Here is an 8,554-nt window from a genome sequence, read left to right as displayed (position 1 = left end):
CGGAAAACATTCTCCCATCATGGTTGCTCTGCTTTTGTATTTATCCTACATTAATATTTTTATGTTAATAAAATGTAATTTTAAATGTTATTTAAATGTATTTTTTACAGTTTTCAATGCAGTATTGCCTTATTCAGTTTAGTAATATGATTCTAAAATGCTTTTAAAAGTAATATTAATTCATTAAATACATTGCATCCAGCAGAATTCTCTCTGCTTGCAGCTCTAATTTCAGTACCAGGACAATTCAAATGCACATTTTGACTGGCAAGCACCTATATGATAACTTGGATTCATTTCCTCCGAATCCCAAACTTGTTTTTAGATTTACTTTTGACCTCCTGAAGTTTGTTTTTTTAATTCCTTTACTCAATTTATGTTTTTTATGACAGAAGTAGAGAAGTTCTCTCTGCAAGTAACAGTAGTTTAAAAAAGTATTTTTGGCGGGAAAGCTACGAACAGGGAGATGAAAAAAATGTTTGTCAATCTTGCCTGGGTTTTTTTGACATGGTAGTGCAGGCTTATTCCCTTCTAGAAGTATTATCCACCCTAGCTTTAGAGTACCACAACACATGAGCATTTGCAGCTTTCCCAGGGAGATGATGTTCCGTGCTTAGCAGAAAGCTGTATGGAAAGGATTCCTCTGATGTGTCATTCTAGGCCAGGCAGCAGAACGATGCTCCTAGAGTGTTTCAAAAGTAAAATGCCAGCCTAATTTGGAAGCCATTCTTTCCCTTCACACCTTTCATTCCTAAAAACTGCAGGTGAACCACAACTCAGACACAAGTGTGTAGGCTGCTGCATTTCACAAGTATGAAATTAAATAAAGGGTACCATAGTAATTAACACCATGCTGTCAAGCTGCTTCTAAAAGATTTATTTCTTTAAAAACAGTTTTAGTCTGTGCAACTAAGCTGTGAGAAACTTTGTCTGGCTCTCAAAGCCTACCTTGCTGCTTTTTTTCTAGTGTACCCTGTGGGTTGCAACTAAATTCCTTCTGAGAATTCCCCGGCAATCTTTCTTCTCAACTCCTTACTATCTATCAGATAAACCCACCATTTCCTTTAGAAGTGGGGTCTCCCTGACTTCTCTAAACTTAGCTTGCAAACTCCTTAAAGGAGTACATGTGTGGTCAGAAAAGAGTCTTAGGTTCATGCCGTCCTCAAAATCCACAAGGTTATCTTGTGACATGAATTATTGTTCATGTCATTCCAAAAGACCTCATGGTATGTTCCCCCAAATTCTGACAACCTTCAGTGTAAAAGGCACTGGTGTTATACATTGCAAAGAACATGGGAATCATTTGGTTCTTTAAAATACAAAGTTAATTCATGCATTGAAAGTGCCAGATTTGCGTTCTTTGAAATGCATCTGTGACTTTGCATTATACTTCTTTCTCTGTCTACACTCAAGTTATTCGCTATCCTCAAGTCAGACCTGAGTAAAAATCTTCCTCAAGCACCTACAAGTCACAGCAAATGTAAAGTAATGTAATTTGTAATGTAGAAGTGGCAAAAAATAAATGGCCACGATATCCCTATTGCTGGTTTTAACTGGGACACCATGAAGTAGTACTCCTACCTGCTCGCACCTTAAAAAGGCTCTGTGGTTGTCCTTACAATCATTGTCGGGTGAACTGTTTGCCTCTCAAAGTAAATCTACCTTTCCCCAAGTGCAGCAGTTAGTCTTTTTGGTCTTTCCCATAGCTGTATTTTATCCAGACCATTTAGAATCTAGCTCCACATATTTCTCTTCAGCTATAATCCATTAGAAATTCAAGTCACATCATCAGCATCTGTGAAACAATTACTGCATCTAGGACTGACTCTGCAGTCTAATCCATCATAATTATGACTGGCCTCTTTGAAGATGCCACGATGCGTGACTTTAATATAGTACATTACTGTGCAAATGGATCAGCATCTCATCCCACCAATATGCATTCAAGTTAGAATTCAGACTACCACTGTTTGACTTTTTCAGATGCAATTGATGTATGTACATTTATTTCTTGACACACGTAGGGCACAAACTGGAAACTAGGCACTGAATGAGAGCCTGAGATTTTTGTGTTGTTTGTTTTATGGACAAGTTCAGCATGTTTCTGCCACCTCTTATCACTATACTATGGAAGGTGTTGTTGCAAGCACAACACACATTTCTGCAGCAACAGAAGTTGTGTTATTTTCTTTCACAGAAAACTTTTCTTTAGTTTTAGCCAGTTCTAGAGGTTCATAGCTTATTTCCTATAGCAGCTGTATCTGAGCAGTTTGTGAGTGCAAAGCAGCTCAGATGAATGAATGGATAAATACACCTGCTGCAGGGGAGTACAATCTTCTGCAAAACTGGGTGAGATTCCCAGGAGAAAAAGTAGGTGGGGGAATAGCTGTGGTAGAGGACTTGTGGATCTAAAAGGACCAAAAGGTGGAGTGTCAGATGGGTTGTTTGAGACAGACATTTATGTCCTCAGAGGTTTTTCTCCCCAGCAGAAATACACGTCCTCAGATCACAGCCTGACTTGTGCTCAACTGATTATCAGGATGAGACTCAGGAAAGCAGAAGTCAGATACCCAGAAGCTTGTTGATGGCTCACTGGGTTGTTCCTGGAGTGTTGCCACAGTCTCCATCCTGCTGGCACCCTTCTGCCACTGCCAGATGACACAGAGGTCTAAATTGCTCCTAGACAAGAAACCCCTCTGGCCCTTTCTCGACAGGAGGTGAATTTACCCATATGTTTTGTCAAACTCCCATTTGGTAAACTGTACTTTGTGCTTACACTCTCCTGCTCCTGTTGTGTGTGTAGAGGAGCTGGCTTCACTTGTGGCTGTGTATCCTTCTGTGCTGTGGTGCATTTGCATCCCTCCACTGAAGCTCATGCATCTGGTAAAGAGTTCTAAATACTCCTGAAGTGAAAAAGCTCCTGAAGTTAAAGGTTTGGTTTTTTTCCTATTTCACTGCTGAATGAAAACTTGAGAAGAGGCACAAGTGGTTATTACTTAGGTAAGGGCACTCATGCATGGCTTTGTCAGAAAGCTCAATTTCTGCTCTAAAACCTTAAATGTTCTGGACTTGCATACTTGCACAATTGTTTCTGAGTTAGCCTGTGACAAAGTTTCCTCTTCTTTAATATTGGAACAAGACGTGTAAGCAGTTACAATGACGCTTAGTACCAGGATTTGTTATTATGGGATGTGGTTCTCTGGCCTAGCTAAAGACCGGTTGCTGCAGCTGTGCCCTGGGTTAACACCTGTAAGCAACTGCCAGTGTCCCTAGAGGAGAAAAGACGTGTAGTTAACTCAGATGGCTAAGGGGTGGCGTAACACATCAAAGCTCCTTATTAGTGAGACATTTCCATTATTGCTGGGATGAAAAGTTGAACACGTGTGGTATAGTTTAAGGATTTCCTATATGTTTAGCACCTAAGGTACTGTAGTTTGTACACAGAGAAACAACATGAGCTTCCACATGGAAACTTAGAGGAGAGGCAAGACCAGGAGAGATTCGAGAAAGATTGCATTCGTACCCAAGGTGAATTGAGGCTCGAAACCCCACAACATCCCCTAAGGATTTGCTCTGCTCCTTAGCAGCATCACTGCTGCCCCACTCTGCATATGTGGTGGCTGAGGAAAACACAGTGAAACTTCAGGGCAGATGTAAAGGAGGCCCCAGAAGGACAAGGACACTCTGTTGTTAGCTGGGCTCTATGGCTTACAGTAGGGTCCTTTTGTACTTCATTCAGCTGTCTCTTCATTTGGATAGTTTATTTATTTAGGGCATTAGCAATGCTTTGGAAAAAACTTGAGTAAGGATGCCATGCCTTGCCTGTCCCTTGAAGTTTTTTAGTTAAAGGTATATTTCTTCCTAAAATATACATACTGCTTTCTTATTGTAGCTTTAAAGAGCAGTTAAGGGGTTAATCTAGAAACTCCTCAATGACTCTGTGACTGTATTCTGCAGAAGGTCATATTACATGAATATAATTGTCTTCTCTGGCATTTAGATCTTCAATACTTTGTGTCAAACAAAAGAAAATGTGGGATGGATAAAATTCGTTACCTAATTTATAGCTAATTTATCCTTCTTTTACAGGGAAAATGGTGACTAGCGAATATAGATATAAGCAGACGTAAGGGAATGAAGAGCATGGGATTTGTGACATATGAGGATTAATAATTCATTAAATCTTATCCAAGCCAGACGCTTCAAAATTCATGCATTTTTAAAATCAACTAGTACTAACCCCCCCTCAATTTACTGACATCAGTTCCTGCTTTTCAGTGATACAATGGTCTAATTGCAAAGGCACTTGAATCAGGTTTTTTCTTGACCTTAATAGAGAGGGCATGATAGTAAAGCTAAACAGTCATTTCCCCTTGCTACATTACATAACTATCAACAAGACTGAATACTGTGTAATTTCTACCCAGATGTGAAAAAATTGTACTATTTTAACAATTACAAAAAATCAAGGGAAGTAAAAATTAAATACTTCTACAATATGGGTGGAAAAAAGCAATTATGCAAAGGAAATGAATTCAGGATTATAAAATGGAAGTAAACAGAAATTATAATGTCGCATCATACAGCTCTCCAGTTCCCATTTTTTTGTGATTTATCTTCCATACAAACTTTGTATCTAATTGTACTATGTAGCATTTCTAGCAAAACACCACAGCTCCTCAAGTAGTTGCTTTTAATGCCAACATGGTATGACCAGATTAGAAATGTTTCCCGAAAGGTCAAACTTCAGAACCAGGTTGAATTTAAGAAACAAAAGAACCCTGCCATTGCAATAACCAGATCATTCAAGATGAGGTTGGCATCTACGTCTGTTCTTGCTGGTTGTAAGCTCTTTTCTGTAGTTTAGGTTTGGAGTATGGTGGATCCAGGTAGTTTGTACTGACAGACCATTCCACAAGCTCCCCAGCTTGTTTGGTGCTACCTTGGCTGCTGGGATGCCAACATACTCTAAGTCCAGTATTACTCAATTTCTTGAGCACCACCTTGACTAGCAGATGTCTTTAACAAATACAGGGAAGCTGAACTAAAGCACCCTTTCATCTTTGCTGGTTTTTTGAGAATCTTTGTATCTAATAATTATAATAGGAAGGCTGAGGGAGTGGGAGTTAAAGCCTTAAATCTCAGGGGTGCTCAAATAAGTGTGTGTTGAGTGAGATGCTTTTGCATAATGAGAAGCTTCTCTGTGAAGTCTGGACCAGCAAAATTCTTTCAAATTGTGACCCACACAGGACATCATTTGGTAATTCCCCAGCACCTGTGAATTCAACACTGGCAAAGATGTTGGTGTTGGAAAACAGAACAAAGTCTCTTTTTCTTTGTCTTAATCCATTATGCTAGGCTAGGTGTGTTGAGCAGTGTTAATCAGGTGCACAACTAGTGCTTTGACCTGTTTCTGATTTCTGAGAAAGGATGTTATTTGAGGGGTGATTTTCCTCTCAGTACTTCAGCTGGTGATGATGATACGGGCTGCTGATTAAAATCAGCTCCCTGAGAGCAACAGCTGACTGCTCTTGCTGCTCTGGCCAAGCTCTGCAGTGCAGCCTCTTGTGAGAACACCAGGATAAACAAGCGTTGGTGGCTGAACCATTCCTCAAGACACACTTGATGTTATCAACCTGCTTTTTAGGGACGGTTACCAAGAGGTCATTGTCATCCTTATCTTCCAGTTTCTGTGATCTTTGTCCATTTGGCTTCAGACCTGGATATAGCATGGATTTCTTGGGTTGATGACTTCCTAGCACCAGTGAAAGGTCAGTTATCCGTGATGATTTCATCACAGCTTCTAGCAGAGTGAAAAATCCCTGGATGGAAAAGAAAAACCACCGGCAAGCTAAAAATTTCAAGATTTCATCGTGTTGGGACAGTAACATTAGAAAATAGGCATATGAGTGGAAGAACTGATAGAAGAGAATAAAACACTCTGGGCTGCACCATCCTCAGAAAACCTATTTACACAGCCCTGGTTTCCATTATCCTTTGAACTTCAAATAGGAAATCCTGTTGGTCTCACAGTTCTGTTGAAAACAGAATTTTTTACAAAATGCAGTTTTCTTAAATTTCTTTTTAAAAGTCGAAGATCATACTGAGAGGAGAGTGGGGAGAATGCAAAGAGAAGGTTGATGGCTCCAAGGTGTACTCTGACTGGTGCTCCTACATGTCCAGGTGGTAAAGCAGAGCTTTCAGCCCTTTCACTGGTGTCACTATGGTAGCCTTTACACCTCTCTACATATTCCTCCTCTGTTTTTCTCATGGCTCTGCCACACCTAGTCTGGGATGTTGTGGTGAACTTAACTTTTGGCTGCTATGTTTTGAGAAATGAGAGGCAGCCAGAGAGGCAGCTCCCACACTACACAGTGTATGCTGCATGTGCCAATATAGCTGAGGGGCAGGTTCTAGGGATCCCTGGCAGGGGCAGTGAGCCACGAGATGCCCTGTGTCCCTGTGAGAGATGCTGCCTGCCGCTGCATGTCCTGCTGGGGGTTCACTTCCACACAGTGGAGCTGGAGGAGTTGAGCCAAAACAAGGGTACTCGCTTTGGAAATATCTTACAGTTTTAATTGTTGCATGATTTAATTTAAAAATGTGTTTTCATTCCCACTTGTGATTTCGTTTTATTCCTCCCAATTTGTGCCTTTCGCGACTTATAAACCAGACCAATTGCTCATAAACACATGGGAAAAATAGGTTTGTTGGTGCCCTGTTCCTTGGCTTCAGGGCAACACTAGCCAGACCTGGACCAGTCCACTCCAACCTGTTTTCAAGAGTCTCTGATGATGAGGGTTGCATAATAACACAGTTACATGCAGTAATTAATCTTACTTATTAGAAAGCTTCTACCATTTAAAACATAACCTTAGATCAGCTCATCCCATCTGCCACAGACATGTGGAGCAGGTTTTTTTTCCCTTCTGTGCTATGGCTTCTTTCTCCCCATGTAACTGAAGACTGTCATTAAAGCTCCCCCCTTAGACAGAAAAAACAAACCAGTTCGTGACATCTGATCTCCTCCCTGGGTGGATCTGTATCCTTACCATTTGTTCCCTGACCAAATGCGTGGAGGTCACAAAGCAAATCCACAGTCTGTTCTCTGGAGACATTATGCACATCCTGCACTCCGCTAAATTTTCTCTCAAATTCAGCTGTAACATGTATCTGTATAATCTTCGAAAAACCTGTATGAATTACCTTGACTTTCCCCTCAGTAACTAAGCAGTTTTATTCCCTCACTGTATAAATCAAACTGGAATCAACAGAACAGGCTTGTTACTTCTAGCAGAGCTTTATAGAACAGGTTGTTTCCTTAAAATCTTTCTGTGTGCTTAAGTCTTCAAGCTACTCACACAAACATCTCTTCTGACTCCCACTGTTGCTGAGGCACCACAGAAGATAAGGATCTAATGCATTTTTAGATGTCTATGAGAAGATGCTCCCTGGAGCTGTGGTTGCCATTCAGCTTTTCTGCATTCGTGTGTGGTCTTCAGGAGCGGTTTTCATGTGGGTTATTGCAATCTACACACAACAATGGCACGGATTATTGTGCTGAAATCCAGATCTGAGAAAACAGTTACAGTTACCTCTCCAGATGTACCAGAGATGAAAGACAAGGTGGTTTTGATGACCAGAGCCAGCTGACGACCTAAGAGTAGTTGAGATCTAATCCTGATAAAAGCAAAACTGGGAGAGAAACAACACATGGGAGCTGGTGCTGCCTTACCACAGTTCCGAGCACACAAGGGAGCTTGGCATGGGTACTGTTGCCATCCCCTTCAGCTTTAGGCTGGAGATGAAGATGTGGGACTGCGTTTTCATTTTGAATACTCAACATACAAGCTTGGGAAGAACTTGGTCATTGATCTTCTTAGATAAAAGGGCTCAGGACCCAAACAAATTGTCAGTCAAGAGACACCAGCTTCACATCATGGCAGCATTTACTGAGAAATCACAGCCTAGCTTCTTAAGCCTGGCTTGAAAAACACATTTTCTGTAGTTACCATCTTGGCTACAGTAATTTTCTTCCCTTTCTAATTTTAGCTTTATATCGCTTGCTGATAGAGGTTTTAGGTTTTTCTTTAGAAGGCCACTGTTAATCTTGTTCTGAGGATAAAGTGATAGGCTCCAGTTCATGCTTCCACACAACTGAGGCCATTTCTCAGTTCCTTCTTACCTTGTTCTATCCCCACTTACAAAGGATGTGGGGTTTATGTATAGCCATTTAAAACTTCTTAGTATTTAAGCATAAATGGGCAGTATATGGGGAGTTCTATGTATTTTGTGACAAGAAACATGTAAGAAAACTACTAGAGAAAAAAGATTATTACAAGGATACAGGCTTTTTCCTTTCTGTGGATTATCCCTTCAGTATTCCAGGGAAACTGGAAACCAGTAACAAGTCTGGATTTTGTGAATGGGATGTTTGCTTCAAAACACAGCTCTAGCATGAAAGTTTCTCCCTTTAACCAAATTAAAAGACTGGATAAAAGCTTGGAATTGCTGTGCTGAGAAACAGTTGGGACCCCAGAACAAGCTGGCATTC

The sequence above is a fragment of the Corvus brachyrhynchos genome, unplaced genomic scaffold, assembly GCF_000691975.1.
Source record: "Corvus brachyrhynchos isolate BGI_N302 unplaced genomic scaffold, ASM69197v1 scaffold175, whole genome shotgun sequence".
Classification (NCBI taxonomy): domain Eukaryota; kingdom Metazoa; phylum Chordata; class Aves; order Passeriformes; family Corvidae; genus Corvus; species Corvus brachyrhynchos.
Note: the sequence above shows the minus strand (reverse complement) of the source record.